At 44.8% G+C, this 27,119-nt stretch overlaps 2 long non-coding RNA genes across 2 annotated transcripts in view; both read left to right on the top strand.

Annotated features, from left to right (window-relative positions):
- The window catches only part of LOC134339412 (uncharacterized), a 78,794-nt gene that overhangs the window by 39,608 nt on the left and 12,067 nt on the right, over nucleotides 1-27,119 (top strand). The window lies entirely within an intron of this gene.
- Nucleotides 23,238-26,508, top strand: LOC134339413 (uncharacterized). The gene is made up of 3 exons (XR_010016396.1): nucleotides 23,238-23,489; nucleotides 24,938-25,262; nucleotides 26,445-26,508. It is a non-coding gene; the product is annotated as an uncharacterized LOC134339413 (long non-coding RNA).

Below are 27,119 nucleotides of genomic sequence, written 5' to 3'. Positions count from 1 at the left end.
AAAAACCAGGTGATGAGAACAACATCTGTCCTTTCCTATGTAGACTTCCAATTTTTGCAATGGCCACGTAATAGGAGTGACTTTGATTCTTGCTGTGGGCCTATTCATCTATGGTAGTAACAGAGACAAGCTAGCTTTGATTTTTCAGTTGGGTGGGTTATCTTATTCTCTCAGGTGAAGGCCCATTGTGTGTAGGATCTCATTGCTCAACACAATATACTACTTCCCATCATTGTTACTGCAAGTAATAGTGCAGTGTTTACATAAGTTTCTACAGCACAAAGCTCTCTGAGGATCATCACCTTGTCATGATGGAGAGGCTTGTGAGTTCCCTAGAGCGATGCCATCTGGAGCTTAGCTTCTGGTAGGGTCACCCAAGGCGGTAAGTTCGAGGGAGAGGTTCCACACACAGAGCAATCCAACCAAGACCTCAGCGGTGGAGCAGGTGGGAGATGACGACACATCACTGTGACAGTGAGGTTGGAGAAAGGCCGCAGCAGTGAAGGGACCTCGGTCGTTTTGCTTGCCATGCCAGCGGACCCTGACCCCGATCTGTCAAGGACTGTGTGGTGGTGCCTGTGCAGCAACCTCCCCACATTAAACAAAGTCATACACAGAAGTTCTCCATTAAGGGAATAACCCCTTGGGAGAATATCATACTCAACAGTAGGAAACTTAAACAACAGGAATTCTGCAGATGCTGGAAATTCAAGCAACATACATCAAAGTTGCTGGTGAACGCAGCAGTCGACTGCGCCTCTTCCTATAGATGCTGCTTGGCCTGCTGCGTTCACCAGCAACTTTGATGTATGTTGGTAGGAAACTTTGTCACATGGTGTGAGCAGAATTATCTGCAGCTTAATGTGAAAAAGACTAAGGAGCTGGTGGCAGACCTGAGGAGAGCTAAGGTACCGGTGACCCCTGTTTCCATCCAGGGGGTCAGTGTGGACATGGTGGAGGATTACAAATACCTGGGGATATGAATTGACAATAAACTGGACTGGTCAAAGAACACTGAGGCTGTCTACAAGAAGGGTCAGAGCCGTCTCTATTTCCTGAGGAGACTGAGGTCCTTTAACATCTGCCGGACAATGCTGAGGATGTTCTATGAGTCTGTGGTGGCCAGTGCTATCACGTTTGCTGTTGTGTGCTGGGGCAGCAGGCTGAGGGTAGCAGACACCAACAGAATCAACAAACTCATTCGTAAGGCCAGTGATGTTGTGGGGATGGAACTGGACTCTCTGACGGTGGTGTCTGAAAAGAGGATGCTGTCTAAGTTGCATGCCATCTTGGACAATGTCTCCCATCCACTACATAGTGTACTGGTTGGACACAGGAGTACATTCAGCCAGAGACTCATTCCACCGAGATGCAACACAGAGTGTCATAGGAAGTCATTCCTGCCTGTGGCCATCAAACTTTACAACTCCTCCCTTGGAGGGTCAGACACCCTGAGCCAATAGGCTGGTCCTGGACTTATTTCCTGGCAAAATTTACATATTACTATTTAATAATTTGTGGTTTTATTACATTTAATTATTTATGGTGCAACTATAACAAAAAATAATTTCCCCTGGGATCAATAAAGTATGACTATGACTATGACTATGACTCAAATGATTGCACGAATACTATACAGCATAAAACAGAATCCTCAACCCTGTTTGATAGATGGATAGATAGATAGATAGATAGATAGACAGATAGATAGATAAATATACTTTATTGATCCTGAGGGAAATTGATGCCGACTATCAGACCACATTTTCACTTGTCCCATTTTATTCTGCCCACAGCTCTATCAACTCCCTCTAGAGTTTGTCACTGACCAGCACACCAGGGACAATTTACAACTACCATTTACTCCACCAGCCCGGTTGACCCCCTGACTGCTGTCTGAAGTGGGGTAGCAAGTTATTCAGTTTCACACTGAAGGAAGGAGGCTAGCAACCACTTCCTGTGCATTTCAGTGACTGCAATAGTTTCTACAACACGTTGATGCAGAGGGTGAATGATAAAAGTAAAGGAAAGTGGTCGCACTTAATTTTGACTGTGATGAGCCTGGTTGCAGCTTCCTCCATTTCCCCTTTCTCTCACCCACTCCAAGTCAGCAGCAGGTGTAGGCCACTCAGCCCTTTGAATCTGCTCTGCTGTTCAATTAGGTCACCACTGGCCCAGTTATCATTTCCACTCTATGTTCTTTTATGCCTTGGTAACCTTTCACCCCCCTGTTGAAGGATCCATTTAACTCTCTCTTAAAAGTACTAATTGACACTACCCACTGAGGAATAGCCATCCAAAGACTCATGATCCTCTGAGGTAAGAATAACTACCTCATCACTCTTATAAATAAGCACCCCCTTATTTTTAAGCAGGCAGTTCTATCTCTAGGTTTTCCCACAAATATTTCTTTCATAACTGCCCTTCCAGCTCTTCCAGTCACTAGGTTTTTGCCTGGAGTGGATTGGTAGCGACAGTATTTGAAATGATGATCAAAACTCTCATCTTAAACATTGAAACTTGGAAACTAGGAGGCGGGAGCAGGCAATTCATCCCTCTGTTTGTCCAATTTCAACATGTTCATGCCAAACACCAAAATTCAATACCCTATCCCAACTTTCCTCCTAGATACTTTAATATGTTTTGCCCCAACAGCGACATCTAACTTTCTTGAATATACTTAATGATTTGGCTCCAGCTGGCATAGGGTTCCACAGATTCCCCATTTTCTCAGAAATTTTGTCTTCATCTTTGTTTTAAAAGGATTGTCCTTTATCCTTATAGTCTAACCTCCTGGTTTTGAACCCTTCAAACACCTGGATATTTAATCTGTCAAGTTCTGTTAGAATTTCGTAGGCTTCCACAAGATATCTTCTCAATCATCTGAATTAGAGTGAATCTCAGACCAGTTGACCAATGCTTTCTTCTTTAGTTAGTCCTACCACACCAAAGATCAGTCTGGTAAATTCCCTCCACAGCAAGAACATTGTTCCTTAAATAAGGAGATCAAAACCATTCAACAAGGAGTCTCACCAAGGGTCTATATAGTGGTGACAAGACATCCATAACTTTGATCAGTATTGACCTGAATTTGACTTGTCTGATTGGACAAAATCTCTTGAAACCCTCACTTGTAACATGTTGAGCTTAACTAAGTAGATGGATGCTAAACCTGACCACATCACTCTTAGTTATAGAAGAATTAATTGGTTATCGTTTCTGATTGCTGCTTTGTGTGGAGAGTGAAACAAGACTGGTCACTCCTATTGTAAGTACCCATCATGTAGTGGGGAGCTTCACTCAAGCAGAACTGAGGGGGCATCATGAACCTATCCTGCATGGTTGGTTAGTCTATAAACACTTTCATTTATTTATTGAGATTAAATAGGTTAGGACTTTATTCCTAAGAATGGAGAAGATTGAGGGAAGATTTGACAGGGGTATACAAGACTTTGAGGGGTACAGATAGGGTAAATGCAAACAGGCTTTTTCCACTGAAGTTGATTGGGATACAACCAGGGGTTATGGGTTAAGTGTGAAAGGCGAAAAGTTTAAAGGGAACGTGAGGAGAAACGTCTTCACTCAGAGGGTCGCGGAGAGTGTGGAACGATCATTCAGCGCAAGTGGCACATGCAAGCTCAATTTCAACATTTAAGAGAAGATTGGATGGGTTCATTGACAGCAGGGGTATGGAGGGCTATGGGCCTGGTGCAGGCTGATGGGAGTGGCAGCTTAAATGATTTGGCATGGACTAGATAGGTCGGAGGGCCTGTTTCTGCACCGTTCTTCTCTATGATTCTATTATTCTATGAGATAGCCCAACTGGCACATTGAGCCACGTTGCCCATCAACCCCCTGGTCTAATCCTAGCCCAATCACAGTACGATTCACAATGACCAATTAACCTACCAAATGATGCATCTTTGGACTGTGGGAGGAAACAGGAGCACCCAGAGGAAACCCACGCGGGCACAGGGGAGAACGTGCAAAACACCTTCAGGCAGTGTTGGGAATTGGACCCAGGTTGCTGGTATTGTAACCTACCATGGCGCTACCATGCCAGTTGGGTTAGAGAGAGAGCGAGAGGGCGGGCTGCCATCACTATCCAGGAGAGGAGGAAACAGTATCGAAACCACAAAGAGAGACAGATCTTCAGTTCCCTGTCCCGGGGCAAAATGATCCTACCAATTAATTGGTAATTGGATTATTATTGCCAGATGTAATGAGAGACTGTGAAAAGCTTAGTGGGTATGCCATCTGGACAGATAATTGCATACATTAAGTACATTGAGGTAGTACTAAAGGAAAACAATAATGAAGAATATCAAAGTTGAAAGTACATTCATTATCGAAATATGCATATATTATACAACCTTGAGACTTATCTCCTTACAATCAACCGCAAAGCAAGAAACCCGTAAGAATCCATAAAAAAAGATTTACAAACACCCAATATGAAGAGAGACCAAAATAAATGTGCAAACAATAAAAGTAAGGAAATAGCATTTAGAGTGAAAGTGAGCACTCAGACACAAAGCCTGGAGCAGCCTGAGCAGACCACAGCATCAGGCTCAGTCCAGCACATCACAGAGCCCTCAGACATAGAGCCTGGAGGAGCGGAGAAAGGCCAAAGCCTCAGGCTCAGTCCAGTACACCGCAGAGCCCTCAGACATAGAGCCTGGAGCAGCCCAGAAAGGCCACAGCCTCAGTGAAGAGTAGAGTAAACATCACAGATCATCGAGCAGAACCGGCCCGACTCTCTTATCTGTTTCCCACACCCTGCCTTTTCAATCCAGTGGTACAGTTACATAGAAAATGCAAACGGGTATTCAAAAAGGTGCAAGGGGCACCTTGCGACAGGTTGGGAGATCAAGAGCTATTGATACTGGTATTGGCTCGTCTTTGTCATATGTACCAGGATACAGTGAAAAGTTTGCCATGTATACAGTTTATGGAAGTTGTTCTTGAGCCTTGTGTTACCTGTGTCAAGCCTTTGTTTCTTCTGCCTGATGGGAGGGGGTAGGAGACAGAATGACTAGGGTGGATGATCTTTGATTAAGTTGACTGATTTCTCAAAGCAGCAGGGAGTGTAGGCAGAGTCAATGGAGGAGGGAATTGTTGAGCGTAACAGTTGTAAACCTGGTTCCTGGTGTCGTTGGCAAAGCTCACTTTTAATTTGATGGAGAGTCGCTGGAGGCTCGGAGACTGAAGAGCTTGCAAAGCCATTTCAGAGTCACTGTTACATGGTGCCTAAAGTCATGTATAAGCTGAAGCCTGGTCAGATCAGTGGGTTGCCGTTATGTATTTAATATTTCAATAATATTTGAGTAATCTCCCACCATAGAAAACATCCTCTCCACATTGACCCTATCAAGGGCCCCAAAAACAGAAGATGTCCTGGTCATCCACTGCACCTAATCTCATCTCCAGCTGTCTCAACTCTTGTCTTGCCACTGGATCCAGATGGGAATTGGGAAGAGAGAGTGAGGCTAACGCTGCGCAACTCTCCCTCACTTAAATCCAAATCAAGCGCTAGTTTCAGCACCATCATGGTGTCGAGGTCTTCATCGAAGACGACGATGGACGAACAACACATATATGTAACACACACACACACACACACACACATATATGTCATCATGCTATCATGTCATGTATGCACACTTCATTGAGAGTAAACTCAAACTACACCCATATTTTGAGACATCCATAAATCTCTTTAATTAATTTAATGTTTTGAAGTTACAAAACATTACAGTTGCATTCCTCAAAGGGCACCTGTTGATTTTCAATCACTCTTCCTGGCACCAGCTATGCCTGTTTCTATTGGATGGAAAATGGACACGATATTCAGGGCCAAGTTTCCGCTGTGTCCCACTATCCAGGCCAGAGTCCTTTGTAAAATGCACCTGTCGAAAAATTCAACACTATCTTCAGTTGCCGAATCTCACAGCTGTGATTGTGAAGAAAAAATTAAACTGGGAGCCAAGCATCCTATTGCAACTAGGTACAGGAAAGTATCAGTCTATTGTCCCCATGGTAACTCCGTTGCCAACCATCAAAATAACCTCTGCAGCCCATATCACATCAAATGCGGTTCTGCTACTCTTGGAGCATGTGATCTACGTTTTGGAGATGTGCTTTCAGGCAGATTGAGCAATCTGGTGCTTTGCTTTGTCCGACGTAGTTTGTTGAGGTTTCAAGTGAAGCGTGTGGCATCAGGGCCAAGAGGCCTGGAGACGGGCTGATAGCCTATGATTAACTCTGTTTCTCACTGATTAAGGCATTGAGGAAGATTGAAATCATTGCGGCGAGCGGGTGTTCAGTGCCATCTGCCAGCCTCTCACTCGCTGCTGTTGGAGGAAGGTCTTTGCCCTCTAGTGGTCTCTCTCCCCCCTCGTTTGATGTTGCTGGAGGATTGTGCTGGAGTCCTGGGTCTTGGGCAAGGTTTAATCAGTGCAGTTTGCAGATTGCGCTCTGCAGTTCACATTACGATGTGTTTCTGTTTCCTGGTCTCTCCTTTTCCTCTTGTTATTTTAGGCGATTTCGATCGGGCTGGCCTGCAGGTAATGAACAACACAGTGCTAGGTTGAATTGAAATGAGCTGAATTGAATATGCCTGGACTCCTTTGATTTTGTGCTTTATATTCTGTGATATTCACTTGTTTTTTTTTGTGGTTTGCGTGATTTTTTTGGTGCGTTTGGGAGGGTTTTGATGTTTTTCTTTGAATGGGCTCTGTGTTTTCTTTGTTTCATGGATGTCTGTGGGACGATGAATCTCTGGGTTGTATGTTGTACACACACTTTCATAGTAAATGTACTTTGGCTTTGAATCTTTGTTTTACCCACCATCCCCTTCCTGTGCACAGAATGTGAACCCCAATGGTTCTGTGGGGACAGAGAAAACAGATCTTGCACATGTCAGCTGCATTCTACATCCTGGAGGCACAAAAGACCCGGTTCACTGCTTCAAAGTGAAGATAATTCAAAGTGAAGATAATTGGCATAATGCAGGGGAATGTGGCAGCCATTTTGTGCACAGCAAGATACATGGAAAAAAAGAGCTTTGAGAAAGAAACTGCATTGCTTTTTATTCTGCTGGTGACAGGATAAATGTAGCTGAGAATGTGGGGGTAATTGGCCCCAGTAATTCTGTGGGATATTACTCATCCACTGAGATCCATTGAGGTAGAGACATTTAATGTGATGCCAATCAGTTCAAAAAGTTTAAAGTGCACTGAGAGTGATAGTGCGGGGAGAGATGGGAGCTAACTTTCTTTTTAAATCAATGGAAGGGGCAACATTTGTTGTTCAGTCCTAATTACCCCTTGGGAAGTCAGTGCTGGGTTAACTGCTTCTTCAGCCGCTGCTGTGCTTTCAGTGAAGGTGATCCCATGGTGCTGTCACGGAGGGAGTTCCAGAGTTAGGACCCAGTGAAGGTGAAGGAATGGTGATAGGATTCCAGGTCAGGATGGTTGGTAACTTAAAGGGAAGTTTGCAGTGGTGGAGACCCCCCCCCCCCCCGCTCCCCATGGCTTCTCCCTTGCTTGTTTGTTTATTTATTTATTTGTTGACATACAGCGCAAAGTATGTAATCGAGCCAGAATGCCCCTGGTTTAATCCTTGCCTTACAATGGCCAATTAACCTACCGACTGGTACGTCTTTGGACTGTGGGAGGAAACCAGAGCACCCGGAGGAAACCCACACGGTCACGGGGAGAACGTACAAACTCCTTACAGGCAGCGGTGGGAATTGAACCCGGGTCACCTGTTCTGTAAAGCGTTGTGCTAACCGCTAGGCTACCGCACTGCCCTTTGTTCGTCTTTGCGGCGGAGGTTACAGGTACAGGAGGTCCTGTCAGAGCTGCTTGGATGGGTAAGAATTGTGCATTTTAGAGGTAGTTCACACTGCATCCACTGTGAAGCAGTGATTGAATGCTTAGGATCACAGATGGAGTGCCAAGCAAGCTGCTTTGTCCTTGAGGATATTATGCTTCTCAAGAAGATTTACAAGATGAAGTTGCATAGACGAAGACTTTATTGCCTGGAATGGAGGAGATTGAGTTTGACCTCATTGAGGTATATAAGGGCATCGATAGGGCGAAAGTCAGGGACATGGTGCTAAAAGCAAGAGGATGTAAGTTTAAGATGAAAGACAAGAGATTTAAAAGGTATATCGGGGCAGCTTTCTCACACAAAGCATGGTACATATTTGGAATGAGCTTCCAGAAACAATGGTACATATTTGGAATGAGCTTCCAGAAACAATGGTTGAGCACACTAACAGCGTTTAAAAGCTACCTAGAATAGTACACGGATTGGAGTACTTCAGAGGCCTGTGGGCAAACGCGGTTGGCGGAACTAACTCTCTGGGCAACACATTCAGCATGGACATTTTGGGCCGAAGGGCCTGTGTCCATGCTCTATGGATCTATAAGAGTTGTTGCATTCATCCAGGCAAGGGGAGAGTATTCCATCACACTCCTGGCTTGTACCTTGTAGATAACAGAAAGGTCTTGGGTTGTCAGGAAGTGCGCCACCTGCCACAGGATGCCCAGCTTCTGGTCTGTTCTTGTAAACACGGTGTTTGTTATTTGTTTATTGATATACAGCGCAGAATAGGCCTTTATGGACCATCGTGTCACTGCTGCCCGTCAACCCCTGATTTAATCCGTGCCTAATCAAGGGACGATTTACAATGACCAATTAACCTGCCAACCAGTACGTCTTTAGACTGTGGGAGGAAACTGGAGCACCTGGATGAAACCCACACCATCACGGGGAGAAGGTTCAACCTCCTCACAGGCAGCGGCGGGAATTGAACCCGGGCCGCTGGTACTGTAGAGAGTTGTGCTAACCACTGTGCTACCGTGCTGCCTCTATATGGCTGATCCAATTGCCTTCTGGTCACTGATGAGGTTAACGTTGAGGGACTTGGCAACGGTAAATATTAAATATCAAAGGGAGGCAGTTATACTCCCTCTTGTTGGAGATGGTGGTGCAAAGGTGTGATGGTAGGTTCGTTGACTTCCAGATATTATCTCAAGTGCAGAGGGTGGTAGGACATCAAGGTAGAGTTGATGGGCATCTGGAAAGTTCAAGTTCACTGGAGGTGAGGGATTATTCAGAGTTGGCATAGATTATCAGAAACTGGAATTGGTATAAAACCTTAGATAGGCACATGAAAAAGGAGGGATATGGACATTTCGGTAGAAGGGACTAGCTTAACAGACTTTTAATTACTTGTTTAATTAGTTCAACACAACCTGGGCCAAAGGGCCAGTTCCTGTGTTGTGCTCTTTGATGTTCTATCTCCATCTTAGCACCATTGATACAGACAGGACAGTATAGTCCATCCTCTTTTCTGAAGTTAATGACCTACTTCCTTTTCTCAGCTCCATGCAGGCAGGAGGATGAATGTCCAATGACTGTCTGGTAGGCGAATTGGTGAGACTAGATCTCAAGGCCTAGTGTTCTGGCTCCTGTCGTTGGTGATTCCAGAATTCGAGGCCTTGTGTTTGGTGATCAGCCGGACCTGGGGTTGATACCAAGGGTCTATTGGAAGCCCAGAAGCCGAGGCCCGTTGGCAAAAACTCTGCGAGTGCACTGGGGAAGCCGAAGGCCCGATGTCTACGAGACCAAGTCCACTGGAGGGTGGAGGCCAAAGATGGCCCGTCCTGTGGTTACAGGAATGTGTGTGTGCGTGTGTGTGTGTGTGTGTGTGTGTGTGTGTGTGTGTGTGTGTGGGAGGGAGAACTGAACTTGTTTTGCTGTTGTTGTTCTGTAGCTTGTAGTGCTCTGAGTTGTCCTGTGGAGAATTGTGGGCATGTTATATATGTTGGCACCAGAAAATGTGCCCCCAGCACACTCTCGGGGGTGTTGGTTGTTGACGCAAGCAACGCATTTCACTGTATGTTTCAATGTAGACGTGATAAATAATTGAAACTTGAATTCCTGTACTCCATCGCATCATTGCTTGAAATCCAGCCGCCTGTGATTATATCATCTGCAAACTTATGAATGGAATCAGAGCAGGACTAGGCTACACAACACTCATAAAATGCTAGAGGAACTCAGCAGGCCAGGGAGCATCTATGAAAAAGAGTAAACAGTCGACGCTATGGCTGAAACCCCTCATCAGGACACTAAACCACACAGTTGTGAGTGTATATGAGTGCAGTGAGAACCGAGTCTTACAGGGCACCAGTGATCAGGGCAATCGGGGAGAAGGTGTGAAAGAGGAGAAGCACCTGATTACCTCCAGGCAATCACTTTCTCCTGCTGTTTCCAGAATTGCGTAAAATCCATAATGAAGGAAAGCCTCTCTATTTACAAATTAACTTTCAAGTGAAGCAAGCACCTCCGTTCGCCCTCCCAGTGTGAAGGAGGGGAGGTAAGGCAGGGTCGAGCTAAAGGTCAAACTTCAATTATCGTCCTCGCATGTGACAGGCACTGGCATTTTGTACTGGCTGCAAGCAGCAATCAAGCCATCACTTATGTTGAAAGTATAGCTTTGGAGTTTGAAAGGATTTATTGTCTCCTTGTAACATCTTTGCAGGAGAATGGCCTGTCCCTGCTTCTCTGACACTCACCAAGTAATCCACCCAAGGCTTTTTGCTCTGTCTGATAGTGACAAGATGACAGCATTTTTATCTCAAGGTCACAGCCTCAGCCTTGTCAGGTAGCTCCTCCAGAAATGATGAGCTGTTGAGTAGACTTGGCTAGCACTCTTCAGTTCAGGAAAAAAAAAGGCAAATTAAGCCCAACAACTGAATCTTTTGCTTAATCGGCTCATCAAGCAGAACAAAACCAAATTCAAAGATTCAAGGTACATTTATGATCAAACTATGCATGCAGTACACAACCCTGAATGCAAACACAAGGAAACCTGCAGATGCTGGAAATTCAAGCAACACACATCAAAGTTGCTGGCGAATGCGGCAGACCAGGCAGCATCAGGTACAGTCGACGTTTCGGGCCGAGACCCTTCGTCAGGACTAACTGAAATAAGAGCTAGCGAGAGGTGCCTCTTCCTAGAGATGCTGCCTGGCCTGCTGTGTTCACCAGCAACTTTGATGTGTGTTACACAACCCTGAACTTTGTCTTCCCCACAGTCGGAGACCCTTCCCTCCTTTTCTATTGTGCTCCCCCTTCTGTCTCACAATGAGTCACAGAGTCTTATAGTAAACTGGACCTTCAGCTCACAATATCCATGTTAATCATTGTTCTTATCTATACTCATCCCATTTACTAGGGCTTGGTCCACAGCCATCTGTGCATTGGCCATTCAAGTACAGGTCCAAATGCTTCCTAAATATTGTTTGAGTACTTGCAGTGGTGCAGAATACCTGCAAGGACCAGATTGACTCACTCCCAATGGTTCTAATACCCCAGACTTACATCTATTATTTCTCAGTATCAGTGGATACCACACATCCCTCTCAATACAAGCATAGCTTGAGTTTTGATTTGAGTCCATTAACCTAGCCCTGTGCATCTGGGCAATGCTCATGAAAATGCCTCATTTGCTTTGTCACAATAATTGTAGATGTCTGCTGAGAGATCAATTATTGTCTTGTCATTTTCCAAAGTATATTTCTGAAGAAGCTTCTCTAACAAGGTGATTATGGCCCAGGTGTTGGTGGTGGTGGGGTTGGGGGGAGAGGAGAGAGGAGAGAGGGGAGAGAGAGAGAGAGAGAGAGAGAGAGAGAGAGAGAGAGAAGTAGCTCCATAGTTCACTAACTTTAATAAGAACTGAGAAGAAAATAAGGAGAATAAAAACAATATGCACTAGGCCAATAGGACGTTAACTAGAATTGTCAAACTAAAGCTAATGCCAATGCAACAGCTCAGCCATAGCAGCTTAATAATAAATAAATACTGCTTCTTAGTGCTGTCAGGCTAGAGGGTAGCTTTCTTTCCCGGAATCAGGACAACAACAATAAGTAGGAAGCGTAGATGTTGCTTTGCTTTTGGTCAAGTCTTGACAAGACTGGAACAAGAGGAAGGAACTTAAATACCAGCACAATGAAACTCTAATTAGCTGGAACATGCATACCCACGCGCGTGATTGCTGAACCTATTCGACAGTCCGCCGGCAGGGCAGACCTGGCAGCAGGGTCTGTGGTTGTGACAGTGCTCTCTTCCCGAGGTGCCAGAGACCCGTGTCTGCCAGAAGTCCCGGATGTGAGACATCCAGGATGTCACTGGCCAGAATCCGTGAGCATTCTTCAGGGCCATGCACCTTGCAATCCACGAGGAAATGGATGCTGCCTCATGCCCGGTGAGATGCCGGGAGGCACCACACAATAGACCAGCAAACCGTTCATTATGGGGAGGAGGGCGCGGGGGAGTTGACTGGAGAAAGGTGAAGATAGTCACCAGCTTGGACTGGGAAACGTGAAGCACTGAATGGATCTTCGTCGATGATGGTAGGCATAATCTACACGAGACCTTGTTGATGGCCTTCTCCACTATGAATGGTCCCATGTAGTGTGGGGCCAACTTGTAGTTCCTGGCTTTCAAGGGAAGATCCCTAGATGCCAGCCAGATTTTCTTCCCTGACATGAGAAGCCTCACTTGTTGGTGGAGCCAATTGGCCTGCTGGGCTTGTTGTTTCTGATTGTGCAGCACAGAAGCCTTGGCCTTGGCCCATCTCCACGTGTAGCGTTAGACCGGCTGTTCAACTGCAGGAACTCCCACATTGATCTCCTGGTCAGGGAAGAGTGGTGGCTGGAATGCCTTCTGGCATTCAAAGGGAGACACGCCAGTGTAGGATGACTGGAGGTTCTTGTGGGCAATCTCTGCCCAAACTAATTGGGAACTCTGGGACATGGGATTGGAAGAGGCAAGGCAGCGCAGGATTGTCTCCAGCTCCTGACTCACTCTCTCAGTCTGGTTGCTAGATTGGGGGTGGAAACCAGATGAGAGGGATGAGAACCGTGGCCCTTGATCAGATGCGATGCCCCGAGGGAAGCCATGCACCCGGAACATGTTGAATCATGAGGGTGGTAATCTCCCAAGCCAACAGGAGTGAGAGTCACAGAAGAGTGCTGGGGGAGTATAGCTCCACTGCCGACATCCCAGGCATCCTCCTCAACGATGAATATCCAGGATGAGTCAGAGTAGTGCAGTATCAGGGCACTGCTTTAGTCCTGAGAACACTTGGACTGCTTCACTTGTCTAGAGGAATCCTACAGTGGTCTTCTTGGTGAGTACATTTATAGGGGCCGTAAGAGAACTGAAGTTTCCGATGAAGTGGCGATGAAAGTTTGCCAACCCCATGAAGCGCCGCACCTGTTTGACCATAGATAGTTTAGGCCACTCTGTGCCTGCTGTAGTTTCACACGGGTTCGTTTGAACACTGGAAGGGGTGAGTATGTAACCCAGAGATGAAACCTGCTCTTTATGCAACTCACCTTCTCTGGCTTGGCATCAAGGTTACTCTCAAGGAGCCATCTGAGACCCCTCCAGACATGATGGACGTGCTCCTGGCGAGAACAGGAATAGATCAGACTATCATCCAATGCACAGAAACAAACTGAATCACCACGTCCCTGAGGATATTGTTGACCAAGGCCTGAAAAATAGCAGGGCTGTTGGCTAGACCAAAGGGCATCACGCCGTGCTGACAGTGGCTCTTGGAGGTGTTGAATGCTATCTTCCACTCATCCTGTTCTTGGATGCGAACAAAGTTATAAGCAGTGCACAAATCTATTTTGAAAAATATGGTTGCTGCCTGGAGGTGTTCGGACACAGAGACAAACGGGGAAGATGGTGGCAGTTCTTCATGGTGATGTTGTTTAGGGGCTGATAGTCAATGCAGCAATGAGTCTGCCATCCTTCTTGCCCACCATAAAGCAGCCTGCCCCTGTTGCCAAAGTCGATGAGATGGATAAACCACAAGGCCAATTCCTCCTTGATGTATTCTTCCATGGCCACCATTTCAAGAGGGGAGAGGAAAAAAAATGCCTCCCCAGGGTAAGAGGCCGATGCAGAGGTAGCCAGAGAGTTGGCTTTCTTTTCACTGAAGACCTCAAGAAGGTTGGCATATCCAATCAGAATGCCATACAGGTTGGCACAAGCAGTTGACACAGGAGGGGGATTCGCAGACAGGAGCTTGAGCTGGACCCAGACCGGCCCGCACTCTTGGAGTGTCTTTAGGGACCAATCGTTCCATCGGTTGTGTTGAGATGATCAGGGAAGGCCGAGCACCAGCAGCAGTTCAGGCAAATCGACCAGATAGAAGAGGATCTGTTCCCTACAAGTTGGAGGGGTTCTGTGGGAAGGTGGATCTTGCCGGTGTCCAGCAGCAGACCACCAGGGTCTTGATGTCGATATTTTCTCTCAGTTGCTGAGTCACAACTCTCTATTTTTGAGCCAGAGAGATATCCATGAGATTACTGGCCTCCCTGGAGTTGATAAGTGTCTGAAGCTCATGACTCTGAGGCCTCCATGGAAGGTGGGAGCATTACATCATTAGGGGAAGATGCTTGCAGAGAGAGCCAACCCATCAGAGTTCCCGTTCCTGCTGATGAGTATCCTCTTATGAAGCCTGGAAATGTCCTGGATCATCACAGAAGAGGCAAGAATGTGTTCTCCTGAATCAATCTCATTCTTCCTGAGATAGGTCTATGTGACCACACACCCCCACCCTGCACAGGCTCTTCTGTGGACTGGGTACTGGATATTGAGGGAGAGGGTAAAGACAGGTAGTGATCCAAATGGTAGGAAGCTCAAGACATTCTTTCCCTGTGCCACTCAGTTGCCCGGTTGTCAACTCGAATGGCCAGATTAGATAAGCCATCCAGGCTCAGATTGTGATCTCGTGCTGGATCCCTGCATTTGGTCCCTGCTGGAAGGCAGTGGTGAGGGATCTCTTGTTCCAACCCGTCTCCATCGCATGCATGCATGGTCCCTCACTGCCTCTCTACCTCAGCGTAGGTCCAAGATTCGGTGGGCAGCCTCCTGACCCTGTACTGGAAGGTCAAAAACTCTCTTCAGCTTTAAAGCAAGTTGCCGAAATGAGCGGCTGCACGTAACCTTGTTCCTGGAGAGCGTTGAACAGGCCGAGTGGGGGTCTATTTAAGAGGTTCACCAAGTATTCCAGTTTACACGCATCATCACCGAACTGGCCAGATTAGGCTTGGAAAGTCAGCTCACACTGGGCAATAAAATTCCTGCAGCTTTTGGGTTTACTAGAGTATCTGGCTGGTGGAGGAATACTCGGTTCCAGTCTGTATGTGGTCACAGGAGTCGAGCACTCGTGGCCAAGGTTGCTGAGGCTATTGAAAAGGAGGATCAGGGAGATGTTGGGAGTGGGACTGAAATGGATTAAACCTGCAGAATTGTGTTTGCGAGAGAGGTAATGGCTGTCACCTGATTTCCAGCTGTCTACAGTGGACTATTGCTGCAAGGGTTGAAACCTGTTCTTCCAGCTGGGACGGAGCTCAATGCTCTGAAAGTAGCTGTCACACTGTATGAGAGACATTAACCAATCTAGCTCCTCCTGATTTTAGTTATTTCTCCATGAACTGCAGTATGGACTGGGCATGACGTACTGAGAGTATCTGTCGCACTGCTCTGTTACTTCTCCCAACGCAGCTTCAACTGACTGTAACTTATCTCCTATCTGTACAATGAATGTTGACTGTTCAGCTGTCTTTTTCCACTAACCCCTTTCCATTAACCCCACATTCCCAGCAACTCCCAGATTATACCACTCACCTACACATTGGGGGCACTTTACAGTGACCAATTAACCTACCAACCTGTACATTTTTGGAACTGGGAGGACCATAAAATCCAGAGGAAACTAGTATGGTCACAGGAAGAATGTGAAAACTCCACACGTACAACACCGACAGTCAGGACGGAACCCAGGTTCCTAACACTGTGAGGCAGACAGCAGCTCTACCAGATGTCTGCCATGTGTCTGAGTGAGGCTTAGTGCTTTTTCATGTGAAATATTATAAAGTTAAATTTAAATATATGTTCTAAATTAGAAGCTTGCAGATGATACAAAATTTGTGTTTGGTTGTTAGTGGAGCTGTAAACTGTAAAAAAGAAACCATGGACTGTTAGTGGGGATGAATAATAATAAATGGATTTTTTTTAAGAGAAGCAGAATTAATGTACATTGGGAGAGCAAACAGGGCAATGAATATAATGAGATGCTGGGATGTGTAAAAGAACTGAGAGAGCAAGGAGAAAATGGTCATGGATTCCTGAAGACAGTGTGGTCAATAGACAAGCAGGCTGTAGGGTAGGTTTCCTTTAAACCGACCTCTTGAATATAAGAATCAAGTATTTTTGTTAAAACTATGAATAATATTAGAAATACCCACAGTTAAATGTTTGCCTTCAGCTCTGGGCAAGGAAGGATGTGATTGTATTTGAGAGGATATAGAAGAGAATTGCACAAACATTGCCACGGTTAGGGGTGTCACATTGTGAGAGGAAGCTTAGATAGACTAGCTTCAAATTCCTTTAGAATACAAGAAGCACTCTTTGAACTTAGTCACAGTGCTGCGAATTATGCGAGGTGATGATGGGGTAAACAGGAAGGCAAAGTTTCAATAGCACTAGCGGCATTTAATTAAAGGAAAAAAAGTTGCAGGGAAGTAAGGGACAAAAGAGAGACTGTAGACTTTCAAAATCAGGAGCAAGACATGGAAGATGCTGGATGGATTCAGCAGTCAGGCAGCATCTGTACAAAGAACTGAAGAGTAGACATTTTGCGCCAATACCCTTCATCAGGATTCATTTCCCTTCACTGGGAATTGTTTTCCACCCAAAGAATGTTGTGCCAAAGCTGTGGATCAAGATGTAATGTAAGGCTATTTTCAATAAAAGAAAATCCAGTCCTTTCCTGGTGAATATGACGAATAAACTCTTCTCGGGCTTCCAAATGGGTACAGGTATCGATTATAACCGACGTTTCGATTGCAAACTCTGCAATCTACTTCATGATGGCAGGATGTCTATTCTCAGTAGTTCTCCCTTAGCTAGCATGGATATGATGGACTAAATGATCCATACTATAATTTTCCATAATCCTATGATAGTAATCCATTCTACAATTCTGTGATTGCTTAATAGGACAGTGTAGACAGAGCTTTGTTCTGTATCTAATCCATACTGACTTTCCCTGGGAGCGTTTGATGGGCAGCGTAAGGGGAGATTTATTCCGCACTGAACCCTTTATCTTTCAGTATTATTAAGAACATCACCTGACTTCAAATTTGAACATGATTATACTTGCCAGGGACGCACCCCAGCATCTGCAGTATTCTTTCATTGCAGAATACTTTATAAGATCCAGTGAACACTTTGTGTTCCGTCAAGACACCCCACCACAGATAGAGCCTGAACAGGGGGCAGACAGTTGTCTTGACTGAATCTTTGACAGCCCACTGGCTGGACCTGTGAATGGCATCCTCCAATTGACTCGCCCATCTCCAACTGAATCTCTGCAGCAGGTGCCGGAAGAACAATGCAACGGGACTGCAGTGCAGCCAAAAACTAAAGGGTAACCCTTTCAATTACTCAGAGGTGCTGCAGCCCCTGATATTCTGCAACACACAGTGTCCACTTTATTAGGTACCTCTTGCCCCTAATAAAGTTGCCAGTGAGGGTGTATTCACAGTCTCCTGTATCTGTTGTTCATCTACTTGCAGATTCAACCTGTTGTGTACTCAGTGATGTTCTTCTGCACGCCATCATTGTTACATGTTGATATTTGAATGACTGCTGCCTTCCTGTCAGCTTGCACCAGTCTGGTCATTCTCCTTTGAACTCTTTCATTCACAAGGTGGTTTCACCCACAGAACTGCCAATCACTGGATGTTTTTTTTTCCATTTTTCACACCATTCTCTGTAAACTCCGGAGACTACTGTGTGTGAAAATCACAGGAGATCAGCAGCGTCTAAGACACTCAAACCACCACATCTGGCACCAACAATCACTCCACAGTCAAAGTCACTTAGATCATACTTTTTCTCCATCCTGATGTTTGGTCGAAACAACAACTGAGCCTCTTGACCATGTCTGCATGCTTTTACGCATTGAGTTGCTGCCACATGATTGGCTGATAAGACGTCTGCATTAATGAGCAGGCGTACAGATGCACCAAATGAAGTGGCTACCGAGTGTATACAGGGAACATGAACCCCACAGGTTTCAGAAACATCTGGAACATCTAGACTACAAAGATGCATACATCAGGATGCTCATTGTCGACTGTAGGTCAGATTTAATATAATTATCTCAATAAGCTAATCAATAAGCTTCAAGCCCTTAGCCTCAATACATCCTTGTGCAACTGGATTCTAAATTTCCTCACTTGTAGACTCCAGTCAGGTTGGATTGGCAACAACGTCTCCTCCACTATTTCCATCAGCCCAGGAGCACCACAAGGCTGTGTGCTTAGCCCCCTGCTCGATTCACTTTGTACCTATGACCGTGTGGCTAAATACACCTCCAATGCCACATTTATTGTCTGCTGATGACAGCATTGTCTTAGGCAGAATCAAAGATGGTGACTTATCAGCACATGGGAGGGAAATTGAAAATCTGGTTAAGAGGTGCTACAACAGCAACAACTTACTCAATGTCAGCAAGACCAAGGAGCTGACTGTTGACTTCAGGAGGAGGAAACCAGAGGTCTACAAGCCAGTCCTCATCAGGGAATCAGAGGTGGAGGTGATTATGAAGACACGTAGTCCTCTTTTATTATCATTTAGTAATGCATGCGTTATTTCCTCCGGTGTGATATCAGAAAACACAGGACAGACCAAGACTGAAAAAACTGACAAAACCACATAATTATAACATATAGTTACAACAGTGCACAATACCATAACTTGATGAAGTCCGTGAGCACAATAAAGTTCAAGGTTTCTCAAATGTCCCACATCTCATGCAGACGGGAGAAGGAAGAAAAACTCTCCCTGCCATGCCGACCACAATCCAACTCTGAGTCATCCGAAAACTTCGAGCTCTGATCAGCTCCCTGACACCAAGTACTGAGCACCATCTCTGTCCGAACGATTCGAGCTCCTTCTCAGTCGCCAGAAGCAGGCAAGGCCGAGGATTTTGAGGCCTACCTTCCGAAAGATTCATGACCACACAGTTACGACAGCAGCGAATGAACGTTTCAGAGATTTCTCTGGATGTTCCTCTATGCTTTCACGTCCATTCTCCATCAAATCAGAATTGTCCACGGCCCCTATTTAACGGATACGATATCATTTTCACCGGAGAGCTGCGCACGCACGGTGCGCCTCCATCTTCTCCTCCCGCCTCTTGACGGGTCAGTAACTCTAAATTCCTTGGTGTTATTACTTCCGAGAGCCTGTTGTGGATCAGCACCTAAGTGTAATTATGAAGAAAGCCTCTACTTCCTTAGGAATTTGCAAGGGTTCGGCATGATATCTAAAACTTCTGGAGATGGAGCGAAGTCAAGGTGGTACGAAACAGCGACTCCTTTGCTCGCATCTTGAGAAACAGCTCTATTTCTATCTTTGACATCTCATTTTTTCCTTTTAATGGTTCTTTTGAAGACCCTGACCTGGTGTTACAGTCTGACTTTGGTTCTTTGCAGGAATGGGACCCACTCTCAGGGCCTCGCAACCAGTCGCTTTTTGATATCCCGTGGACGCGGTCTGGCAGACTAGCATGCCTTCAGGGTGTCGGATTTTCGTGGTTCTGGAGACGTGTTGATTCCAGGCCAGTGCCCCTGACTGAAGCGTCGCAGGGGAACATGGAACATCGGGAGTAGCGGGTTAGCTGCGGGGGGTTGTACGTCCGGAGAGCTGTACCTGTCTGGTGCCCACTCTCTGGGTGCAGAGCTTGGAAAAAGTGAAGCAACAGACTTTTAACATCGTAAATCAGTGACTTCTTTGTTATGTCTCCCCTCTTGCTGTGGAATGGCAAATTACTGGGTGAACGAGTAGTTTTTGGGGGTACTGCAAGTCTGTATCTTTATTGATGCTTTGCTGCACGCCTGAGTGCTCAGTGGAGGGTGCTAATGCTTTTTTTCTGGTGGGGGAGGGGGGTTTGTTGCTTTGCTGCTGCTTGTGCATGGGGGGAGCTTGTGGGGGGGGTTCTTTGGTGTTCTAACATTTAACTGTCATTCATTCTTTGGGGCACTCCTCTGTTTTCGTGGATGTTTGCAAAGAAAAAGAAATTCGGAATGTATGCTGTATACATTTCTCTGACATTAAATGTACTTATTGAAACCTACTGAAAACGTTGATTAACTTCTATAGATGTGTGGTAGAGAGGATATTGACTGGCTGCATCACAACCTGGTATGGAAACACCAATGCCGTTGAATGAAAACTCGTACAAAAAGTAGTGGATAGTGCCCGGTACATCTCAACTAAAGCCCTCCCCGGCATTGAGCACAACTACACAGAATGTTGTTACGAGAAAGCGGGGGCTTCCATCAGGCTTCAGGGGCACCCCACCATCCAGGATACGCTCTCTTCTTGACTCTGCTGTCAGGAGGAAGGTAGACGAGCCACAGGAATCACGCCACCAGGGTCAGGAATAATTATTACCCCTGAACCTTCAAGCTCTCAACCCAGAGGGGATAATTTCACTCACCTCAACACTGAACTGACTCTGCAACATATGGACTTCTGATAAAATACAATAATAAATAAATAATCAATAAATATCGAGAACAGGAGTCAGAGTCCTTGAAAGTGAGTCCACAGGTTGCGGGAACAGCCAAGTGAAGTTACCCCCATATGTTCAAAAGCCTGATGGTTCAAGGGTAGTAACGGTTCTTGAACCTGACGATGTGAGTCCTGAGGGTCTTGAATGTTCTTCCTGATGGCAGCAGTGAGAAAAAAGCATAACCTGGGTGGTTATTACATTTATTGAGTATGCCCGCAAGAAAATGATCACAGGATTGTATCTGGTGACATCTATGTACTTTGATAATAAATTTACATTGAACTATGAACTGAGAAAAGCAGGCAGCTCGGGTATCATTGAATCAATTCCTGCTATCGCTGCCCTGGGAGTGTTTAATAAAGCACAGAGAAGGAGCTTTGCCATGCTGCCTTACCCGTGCTGCACCTGCCCTCACAGTGTTAGATTGAAAAGCCTACAGGGAGCTTTACTCAGTATCTAATCTGTGCTCTAAGTCTCTCTAGAGATTATGTACACCAATGCACAAAATTCTGACAATGAATGCTTAAAATAGAATGTGTTCTATTTTCCAGGGTTAAATATTTCCAACAAAATGTAATTAAAGTTTGCAGAGAAATGATTTAATTACTCTTTCCTCTGCTGTAACTGAGGAGACATGAGCAGGTGATCTTGCCTGCTTCTTCCTATATGCTGAGGTAGAAATAGAACATTACTACTGTAGACTCGGTGTGTTATATTGAGATGACTGGTGGAGATATTCACAGTCCTCAGCCAATGACAGCCCACGACCCATACGTAGTTCAAAGTCCAAAGTAAATTTTATTATCGAAGTGCGTATTGTATACGTTATCATATACAACACCAAGATTTATGTTTTTGTGCGCATACTCAACAAATCTACAAAATATTAACTAGAACAGAATCCATCAAAGGCTACCCAACTAGGACGCTCAACCAGAGTGCAGAAGACAACAAACTGCACAAATGCAAAAAGGTGCAATAAATATCGAGAACATGTGATGAAGAGTCCTTGAAAGTGAATCTGTTGGTGTTGGGAACATTTCAATGACGAGCCAAGTCGCTGGGTATATTTAAGGCGGACGTTGCTAGTGTTGCAAGGACGTGGCTGGGGACGAACCCACGTGCAGGACACAGATGCTAAGGCAGAGTCGTTAGGCATAGCACCTCCTCGAATGGGGAGCCGATATCCAGCAGACGATGAGAAGCTTAGAAGTAACAGTTCTCAGGAATAGGAAACAAGGTTTACTCTCACAAGAGTTGACCAACGAACTGGCGGCTTCTTGTTCTGGTCATAGGGTTTTTATCCTGCCGTTTGATGGGAAGCAGGTGCGTGTAGTTAGTGATACCTGGGAATGACTGGAATCTAAATGAGGTGATCGAGGCCCAAATCTTGAGGCAAATGGTAAGGTGGGACCAGATTGCCAGACGGGACCATGACAGCTAGATTCTTGATTGGTTAGGGAATGAAGTGACATGGGGAGAAGACAGGAGACTGGGGCTGAGAGGGAGAATGGATCAGCCATGATGAAATGGCAGAACAGACTCGATGGGCCAAATGTCCTAATTCTTATGATCTTATGGTATTAAGTTGAGTGAAGCTATCTTCTTTGTTCAAAGGCAGATGGTTGAGGGGTAGTAACTGTTCCTGAACCTGGTGAAGTGGAATGAAACCTGAGGCTCTTGTACATTCTTCCTGATGGCAACAGCAAGAGAGGGCATGTCCTGGGTGGTGAGGATCTCTGATGATGGATGCTGCTTTCCTGCAAAAGTGTTTCACGCTCAGTGGTTGAGAGGGACTGGGCTGCATCCATTATATTTTGTATGATTTCAGTTCAAAGGCATTGCCGTTTCCATACCAGGCTGTGATGCAGCCAGATTATACACTCTGCACTACACATTAGTCAAAGTTTGAGATGTCACACCGAATATCTGCAGACTGCTAAGGAAGTAAAGGTGCTGCTATGCTTTCTTCGTAATTGCATTTACATGTTGGGCCCAGGACAGGTGATCTGAAATAATATCCCCTGGGAATTTAAAGTTGCAAACCATCTCCACCTCTGATCCTCCAATGAGGATTGGCTCCCGGACCTCGAGTTTCCTTCTCTCAAAGTTTATAATCAGTTCCCTGGCCCCGCTGACACTGAGTGAGAGGTTGCTGTTATGACACCACTCAGGCAGATTATCAATCTCCCTCCCATATGTTGATTCATTGCCACCTTTGATTCAACTTAATAGGTTGATGGAGCTGTGCTTAGCTGCACAGTCATAGGTGTAAAGCGAATAGAGCAGGGGTTAAGCACAAAGTTTTGTGGTGCACCGGTTCTCAGTACTTATTTATTGTTACATACCTCATGGAAGTCTTGTGACTGTCTTGCGACCATGATGTAATTGAGTGTCTTATGAGCATGATGTAATGGTCTTGCGGAGGTCACATGATGTAATTTTCCCGCCAGTGAGGTCACATGATGACCTGTTCTCACCAGGTATATAAAGGGAGACCCCTGGTGACGCAGCTAGTTTTCAGTTTAGTTTTGTGTTAGATACTCCGTTTTGCTGCGTATTCGGCTGATGACGCAGTTTTGTTTTAAAGTGGAGTTCTACTTTCTATTGTAAGTAGTATTGGAGAGTGAAGACCTTACCAAAGTACAGGAATTCGCAGAGTCGAGTAAAGCTGATATCGTTTGGCAGTTTTGGAGAGGATCGACCTTTATTGAATCTTTATTCAAGAAAAAGTGACCTGCAACTGACATATCCCCTGCTAAAGTAGAAAGGATAGTGCAACGTCTATTCTCCAGAGGAAAAGGTCAGTTCCTTTAAACCGTTTTATTTCCGTCGTTGTGAATCCTGCGGACAAAGCAGGTTCCGGCTGGGATCAGCTGTAACGTCACGTCTTCGAGGAATTCTTCACTTCAGGAAAGTCTCTCCTAATTGACTGCATAAATCTCTTGGACTTTCGAATTTACTGTTCTAAGAACTATGTTCAAATGTACCACTTTAAGAACTGTTTTCGCATTTACCCTTTTAAGAACTGTTCCAGAGTTGCCGTATAGCAGTTAACTTCTGGTTAAGTCAGTCGTTTAAATACATTTCGCTATTTTTGTTTAGCAGTGTTTAATAAAAGTTTCTTTGTTTTTTTTATAAAACCTGAGTCAATTCTATATTCATTGTTGCCGGTCACGTGACATTATTTAATGTAATTATTATGTTTATTTTTGCATTTGCATAGTTTGTCCTCTTTTGCACATTGGTTGTCCATCTTTTTGTGTGTAGTTTTTCATTGATTCTATTGTATTTCTTTGGTCTGCAGTGAAAACAAATTTCAGAACAGTATAAAGTGACATATACATGCTTTGATAATAAGTTTACTTAGAACTTTATGCTTTGATACAATCTTCACTATGTTCTCCCACTCCTGTAAAGGCTACTGCTCCTAGTTTGTATAGGAGACACAAGCTTCTCTGAAGCTTTGTAATTTGTCTCTGTGGCATCCAGAAACGGATTGGGCAGAGATAGCTGATGCACAGAACTGCACCAGTGTCTTGTGCCTGGTTTAATAATAGAAACACTTCCCAGCCACGATCTAATTACCCACAACAAATTGGCTGGACATTCAACTCACCCAACAATCTGTCTCCATATAGCTTCCACCAAGTGACAGTCATTACCTCGTGCATATGGCTCAGTGTTAACTTAATAAAGCCCTTTGTCCCAGAGTTAGCAGCTTCTTACCAGGCTTCTCAGACCTGGAGACAGCGTTAAACATCCCTTAGGGACAGCTGGCCAGAAACAGCAATTTCTCTCAATTAAAGACACATTTGTTATGAGGTGCAAGATACATCTCTCTGTAATGACCTGACACAAGTCTGTGGTTGCCACTAAGCCTTGTCTCTTTTTGTAATTGCTGGGGGACTTTCTCTTAATCCCTGAAAGCTTTTTTTTTAACACCATGACTAATAGCCGATCAATGCAAACTAAGAGTAAGATCTCCCTGTGCTTTTGTAATAATCGGCAAGGCAAATGTTAGTTTAAGAATTGACTAACAGCAGAAAGGAATCAATGGAATATCACTCTTTGAACTGCACACAGTGACCATGGATGAGAAACAGGACATAGTGGAAGGTAGCAGTTGTGGAGGGAGAAACAGAGTTGATGTTTCTGGGGATGGCATTTCATCAGAATTTGGTTCAAATGGTTCAATTTAATATCAGAGAATGAATACAGTGTACACCCTGAAATTCTTACTCTTCACAGACATCCACGAAGCAAGAAACCCCATAGAACGAATGATAGAAACATCAGAACCCCAAAGACCCTTCTACCCCCTCCTTCTCATAAGCTGGACATCAGGATTTTGAACAAGACTTCTTCCTTCTTCTTCAGCAATCCCTCAGGATCGAGGATAACATTCTTCCACTCCGGGTCTGTGGGTTCAGAGCGGGCTGATCAAGAACCATTGACTTTTACAATGATGAGGCAGAACATGCCATATCACCTTCTTGCAGCTACCACCAAGCAGGGCAGGAGGTACAGAAGCCTGAAGCCCCACACATCTACTTCTCCTCAACCAAAGTTCGAAGTAATTTTATTTTCGGAGTATGTGTATGTCACCATATGTTACCCTGAGAGTCATTTCCATTTGGTTCTAGAACCAACTAGCACAATCCTAATTATTACAGTTTAGCAACACCATTACTGCTTTGAGCACGTTACACTAAAATTGACTTTATTTTTTGTTTTAATTGTGTTCTTTGTGTACAATTTGCTCTTAATTTATGTTTTGCTTGTGATTGCTGTTTATCTGATGCTATGTGTCTGTGATTTTGCTGCAATAAGTTTTCCCATTGCACCTGTGCACGCCTGAACTTGAGCAGTTGACAGTAAACTTCACTTTGACATTTGTTTTAATGTGTCTAATATAATATGTCAATGGGCAGATGTGGTGCATTCCTCCGCCTTTTACACAGGACTTCTGCGTGAATCTGATGTGTGGGATCATAGTTTTCAGTCCCATTCCAAATGCTCCCATTTCACTTTTTGTGGTATAGGGCTGGGGATTCCTAGGGGTCAGGAGACTGGTACATTTATTTCCAAGGAACCTTTGAGCACATCCTTGAATCTTTTCTCTCACCTGGTAACCTCAACCAATGATGGAGTTCGGAATGGAGGTAATAGAGGTCATATAGCACAGAAACAGGCCCTTCAGCCCATTGTGTGCATGGTATCCATTGTCCCATTCACCTGAGATGTTACCGAAAACTGACAAATTTCTACAAGTGCACAGTGGAGAATTCCCTAACTGGTTCTATCATGTCCTGGTATAGAAAAACCAATTTCCAGCAATGGAATAGTCTACAGAAAGTGGTGGATACAGCCCAGTCCATCACAGGTAAAGCCCTTCCCATCATTGAGCACATCTACATGGAGCACTGCCATAGGAAACCATTCGGGCTGTGCTCACTTCTCATTGCTACCATCAGGAAGGAGGTACAGGAGCCTTAGACCATACACTGCCAGGTTCAGGGATCGTTATACACTGAAACCATCGGGTTCCTGAGTTGGGATGGATAACTTCACTCATCATAACTCTAAAGTGACTGCTTAACCTGCAGATTCACTTTCAAGACTCTATACTTCATATTCTTAGCATTATTTCTTTTATTTTATTGTTTACACAGCTTGTTTTCTTTTACTCATTGATTGCCATTTTTTCTTAATGTATAATTTTCCATAAATTCTATTTCATTTCTTTATTTTCCAGCAAATGCAGGAAAACGAGACTCAAGGTAGTATATGACAACGTATATTTACTTAGACAATAAATTTACTCTGACTTTGACTTGGGCCTGTAGCCTCCTATACTGTGATAATATGAGTACTTCTCTTGATGCTTTTCAAAGGTTGTGAGAGTCTCCACCTCCACCACCTCATCATAGAACGTAGAACAGTATAGACCCTTCAGGCACAATGCTGTTCCAACCTTTTGACTTAACTTGAGATCAATCTAACCCTTCTCTCACAAAACTTCCATTTTTCTATCACCTATGTGCCTATCTAAGAGTTTCTTAAATGTCCCTTATGCATCTGCCTCTACCACCTTCCCTGGCAGCTTGTTGCACATACCCACCACTCTCTGTGTGAAAAGCTTACCCCTAGCATCCCCCTTATACTTTCCACCAATCACCTTAACATTGTGCACCCTCGTATTAGCCATTTTCGCTCTGGGAACAAGTCTCTGGCTGTCCACTCAGTCTTTGCCTCTTATCATCTCTATCAAATTAATACCAATTCTCCTTCGGATACCCTCGAAAACTCATTCCACGTACTCTAAATTTGTGGAATTTATTACCACAGACAGCTGTGGAGGCCAGGTCGTTGGCTGTATTTAAGGCAGAGCTTGATCGGTTCTCGATTGGAAACAACATCAAAGGTTATG

Source organism: Mobula hypostoma, chromosome 29, assembly GCF_963921235.1.
Source record: "Mobula hypostoma chromosome 29, sMobHyp1.1, whole genome shotgun sequence".
NCBI lineage: Eukaryota > Metazoa > Chordata > Chondrichthyes > Myliobatiformes > Myliobatidae > Mobula > Mobula hypostoma.
The sequence above is the reverse complement of the archived record's forward strand: the minus strand, read 5'-3'. Positions and strand labels throughout refer to the sequence as shown.